Here is a 6,000-nt window from a genome sequence, read left to right as displayed (position 1 = left end):
CACATGTAATCTAGGCCTGAAAGCAGATCAACAGTGACAGTCATACCCCATAAGCGAGAACACAAATCATCCTCTGCAGGCTTTGGAAAAGTTATGGGATTTTCTCCCCTCGCCTTGGAAGGTTGAGGGCGGCGGCCGAGACCCAGCATCTTTCTGAAAAGCAAGGGAATACGTGCTTGGAATATAATGCTGCTCATTCAAGGGGGTGGTGGGGGTGATTGGATTGGATTGTTTATTTGTAACAAAGTGTTAGTCTTTTCATTGGGAGTTTGAAGCAAGTTCTCCGCTACTGGTTGCTACTGGCCTGTGATGTGGAATATTGAGAGCTGGGAATGGACTGGGGAGAAGAAAAAAAATCTCTGGCTTCAAAAAGAAAAGGCTGTATCAAAGCGCTTTGATAATGATTGGGAAACTGTGCCGAATGGTTTTAGCCCAGATCTACAAAGTGGGATTTGGGACCTGATTTAAAACCGACACCATGATGCTTCACATATACAGTGGTACCTCGGGTTAAGTACTTAATTCGTTCCGGAGGTCCGTTCTTAACCTGAAACTGTTCTTAACCTGAAGCACCACTTTAGCTAATGGGGCCTCCTGCTGCCACCGCACCGCCGGAGCACAATTTCTGTTCTCATCCTGAAGCAAAGTTCTTAACCTGAGGTACTATTTCTGGGTTAGCGGAGTCTGTAACTTGAAGCGTATGTAACCTGAAGCGTATGTAACCCGAGGTACCACTGTAAAATGGTCCCTTGGCAACCCACATGCAACATTAGCACATCAGTACGGCGCTTGCTCCAGTTCACTGATTCCTGACATGTGCTAAGGCCATGTGTTCAGACAGGATACGTTATGAGAAATGAGATGCTAGACACATGAAATGCCACAAAAGCAAACAATTTCCTGCATGCTTGTGCACACGGAGCATCCCATTTAAATTGATTCTTTCTTTTCAAGTGTATGCGCACGGGATGAGGAAATGAAAGTGACTATGAAGTAGGCTAGCTTTCTTCGTTGAGAATTTACAAATTTCTGCTAGGAACAAGCAGCTGGCCAACAAACCAGAACATAACGCATATCGCACAATCAGCTTTCTTCTGCTGAGGATATCATTTGTGATAACATTGACGCAGAACAACTGTCCTTGTAGTGACTGAGCATTTATCAACACTGCTAATATACGGAGTGAATTGTATATTGTAAAAAATTAATAGTAATTCTAGTATGTGTAGAGGAACTTTTAGCATACAGTCATTTCTTGGTGACTTCTTTTCTGAACAATTTATGGTTTTTCTTCTAAAACAACTGAAGCATATGCATTTTTGTAGCAAACATTTACTAAAGATAACATTTTTTTAAAAAATGAGAAGCATGACTGTTAATCTTTCCCAATTTAGTATCATAGTTGGTTTGGGCTTGAAGAGGGAGCAAGGCAGAATTTCTTGTTGCAATTAATGTGTGGCTTTTGGTTTTGTTCCTTTACCTAATGCATTCAGTGGCTTTCTAAAGCACATAATAAGATGATCAGCATAAAAAAAAGAAAGAGCTAGAGTTACATGGCTGATAAGATTAACAAGCATGGAAACAATGATGTCATTTTCCAAACCATGGAAACAAGCGAGATTCCCCCTTTTATATTTATATTACCTTGGATTTTTTTATTATTCAAGGACCTCCCCCCCCCCCCCCCGGACAGGATTTAATAGTAACTGTGCTAACCTTATACAGTGGGAAAATGTAATATGGATTAAATGACTTATCAAATGCAAAACTCCGAAAGCCTTGACGTCTACTTACAAAACTGGCATAATCATAGTAGTTACACGCTTTATTTATTTTGAATCACACTGTTGTTGCCACATATAGGACCCTTGATACTTACTTAGTATCAGCGAATACAGTCTGACTTCTTAATTGCACCAGTAATATGAAAGCAGGAATAAAACTGAGTAAAACCTGAGCCTCCCAGTAGAATTCCCTTAGCATTATACAGCTCAGCAGCCTCTGTTCTCTTACCAAGGAGATAAGGATGCTTGTTGGTCTCGCGTCAGAACTATCAGCACATGTCCCTTCTTATTTCAGGGTTGGATTCAGATGCAGACGTAGCATGATTTTTTTGTCATGGGCTGCTGATTCAGTGGCATCTTTTATATGTTGCTGGATTCTTAAAGTCAGAAGCTTACTGGTGTAAGAAATGGCTGTTGCCCCAATGAAGTATCACAGAATTTTAGAAGAGTAGAGTTGGAAGGGATCCCGAGGGTCATTTAGTCCAGCCCTATGCAATGCAGGAATCCTGCCCGCAGCCATCCCTGGGTGAGTTCGAACCACCAACCTCCAAGTTAGCAGCCAGACTTCTTAAACTTTAGCTGTGCTGTGACATTGGAAGTAGAGGGAAAGGCTGTGTACAACATTACTGTTTACTCTGGTTTCAGCATGGTCCCACTGCTGGTTTTTTGTATCCATGTACACATGGCATTACCCACAATGGAGCAGAGCTATCCTGACGTTTCTTAAGAAATACTACTGTTTGATGTGTTTTCCCTCAATACAAAAGTTTAAGCCAAAGTCACTTTGCAGTTAGTCTGAGGTGTGCACGTTTGAGATAGCCATTGTGCATACAGTGGTACCTCGGGTTATGAACGTAATTCGTTCCGGAGGTCCATTCTTAACCTGAAACCGTTCTTAACCTGAGGTACCACGTTAGCTAATGGGGCCTCCTGCTGCCGCCGTGCCACCAGCACACAATTTCTGTTCTCATCCTGAGGTAAAGTTCTTAACCCGAGGTACTACTTCCGGGTTAGTGGAGTTTGTAACCCGAAGTGTTTGTAACCCGAAGCGTTTGTAACCTGAGGTACCACTGTATGCAGATGACAGCTTCAGTTGTAGGTGTGGGAAAACCAAAGAGACAATGCCCATGCCCACCCCCTCTCTGGTATGTACAACAGTGTGCAAATGTGACTTGAAATACAGTGGGCGGGGGCAACAACCTCACTCCATTTTAAGCTGCTAATGTGCATATAGTCTTGGTAGGCTATGGGCTCGGTCTAGATAGAAGCACAAGCAGTCCTCATGAGTATATTGGCCCTTTCCTTCTCTAAAGTGGCGTGACAGTGATGGATAAACCACACTTTTGCAAGCACTGCATATGCTGACAAGTAAGTTCTGTGAGGAAACTCGCAAAGTGGCGTTGAAACAAAGCAGACACGTTCACGATACATTAGGAACTGTAATAGAATCAGTTTTGTGACATGAAAAATGTTGTGAGATGAGCCACAAATAGGTTCCTGGGCTAGCTAGTACAAACATGTACAAATGACACCTGTTCAGAAAGAAAGGAGAGAGATGGGAAATGGCTGTCTCTCTGTGTGTTTCGTTTGTTCTCTTTACCTTTTATGATCAATATTTATCTTTGCTTTCAGTTTTGCATGATATGTATATAGGCCTGATTCGTAGCATTATTCTTGTAATATGGTTGATGTTGAAACTTCACCATATGATACTCAGACTAATCTGTGCATGTTTTGATCATGGCGGCTGCATGGTTACTTCTCTCATTGATGTCCCTTCCTTGGTAGCTTAGAGGGCAGTGAGGTGTTGGTGTAGAATGGGGTAGTCAATGAGCTCCCAGTGTCATTGGACTACAGCTCCCATCATCCCTGGCCTTTGTCCATACTGGCTGGGGCTGATGGGAGTTGAGGTCCATCAACATCTGGCTATGCCCAAGTAAATATGTACCATCACTGGAAATTGCACTTTATCATGTAAATGTTTTCTAGAGATTTTAATTAATTAAACTAGGAGCCTGGTACCTGGCATTGCTTGGAATTCCAAACAACAACAACAACATCATCATCAGTGCAGTTTTAAAATCAGTGGTTAAAAACTGTGTTGTTTTGAAATGTTTAGAAACGGCAGCCACTGTTATCCAAACATAGATAGAAACCTACTCTTTGAACTGAGGAACCATCACACAACATTTGGTTGTAATATCTTAAGAAATGTCCAGATGCATAGCAAGCAAACAACTTTGCAAAAGATGTAATGAATTTTATTCGGGGGTTTTCAGCCCAGTATCTTCCCAGCCACATGTTTATTGTAAAGCGCATAAGCAGCACGTGAGGGCAGTTGCCATCCCTAGCTGTTATTCCAGAAGCATGCTGCCTTTGATCTTGGAGAATCTGTCTAAGCCTCCATCCCTATTAGTCATGGTGGGGAAAGCCTCTCCCCCACCCAAGTATGTCACTACTTCACAATGTAGTGCTGTTCCAGGTCCAAACCTCTTAGCCTGTGGTTGGTGAGGAGAGAACTTAACCACAAGTCCTAGTTCAGAGGCCACACTCCTAGTTCAGAGGCCACACTAAGTCAAACCTTGGTTTTGCTCATGCAGTGCATTTAGCAGAAAGGGCAAGGGAGGAACTAAATGAGTACAAACGGCTCTCTGGGAGATCCAATATGCATTCAGGCTGCATTCACATGACAGTTTATTTGATTTTCATGACTCTTATGTTCCACATTATATTTGAGCTTTTGCACAACATAAAAGCTACTTCTGGAACAACAGTGCAGGTTTACTGCTTTTTTTGTATTATTTGCTTCCAGAAAACACCCACCTGTAAATAATACAGAAATATTCCACTATAGTTCTGGAATTGGCTTTTTACATCCTGTGAAAACTCAAATACAATGTTGGGGAAACGTAGTGAAAACAGAACAAACTGTGATGTGAATGCAGCCGCAGTGTCACTAAGTTCATAATATTGTGCGAACCAAGCCATTGTCTCCTTTTGATTTTGATTTTACATATGTTTTTAATGTATGTTTACATGTGTTTCAATACTTTGGGCCCACATGCATTCGAGTAATCTCCATTTAATCCTCTAGATTTACTTCTGAGTGGGCATGGTTAGGGGTACAGTTAGTGTTGGAATTCTATTCCAATTCCTTTCGGATTCTTGGATGAAAAGGCGGTCTACAAACGACTCCAACAAACAAATAATGAAGACAGCAGCATCTTCAGCTTTTATTTTATGTTGTTATTTACAATGTTAATCCCTGCTTCGACCAGACTTTGGTGCATGAAACCCTGTAGGAGCCAGCCTGGGTGTGGAGATGGCTTTTTATGCCAAATCCTCTGTGTCTGCTTATTCTTCACTTTTTTCAGGAAGGGGTTCCTCCTCAGATAGTTTTTGAGTCCCTTCACTGAATACCACCATGCTCCTTCCTCCCTATTTCCTATTTCCCTGCCCAGGAACGGGACACACATTCCTGTTGCCCTATGTTTTTACCTTCCACAGTCTAGGAGGAAATGCCAATTATGGAACTCCTAACGCCTCTGTTCCTCCTGCTTCTTCACACTACCCTCTAGTTCACTTCATGTTTCAGTTCTGGCCATCCTTGTGGTCACCACTGTCCTGTTAGAATTCCTGCTCCGTGATTGCAGTCATGGGATTGTTGTCTTTCACATGATGGTGTATATTTTGACTCCACAGAGTGGGAAGTGACTGAGGCAGGATGTTTGTGTTACTGTGTTCCATGAAGTGGAACTTTTGTCCTTTGTTTTTTCTCTTTGCTGTCTGATGCTAGAGAGAGAGGGAGCCATGTTACAGTGCTCCGTGTGTGTTTATATGTAAATAGATTAGCCAAAATGCTGAGTTGCTGAGGTCTGTTACGCAACTGTGCAAACTCTGCGGATCCCTATGTGTGCCAGTTTTGGTTGGCATCGGTCGCTGTGATGTTCAGGCAGAAGAAAGCTTTTGAAGCTCCTGAAAGAACAACCAGGAGGGAGAGAACATGCCAGTCAGGCATGTGTCTCTACCAGGGTCCTACTCAAGTGTGGGCTGAACTCATGACATGTCCTACCCCCCAAACAGATTCTTCTCCACACGCTGCCTTTTTCTTGCAGTATTATAAGGACAACAGTATTGTTTGGGCCAGATGTTCGGTTGTTATTTTCAGAACTGGGAATTCTTTCAATTAAGATCAGACCCTTAGAGAAACCACTTT

This window comes from Podarcis filfolensis (assembly GCF_964270895.1).
Source record: "Podarcis filfolensis genome assembly, chromosome: 9".
NCBI classification, from domain to species: Eukaryota; Metazoa; Chordata; class Lepidosauria; order Squamata; family Lacertidae; genus Podarcis; species Podarcis filfolensis.
This window is presented reverse-complemented; position numbering follows the sequence as displayed.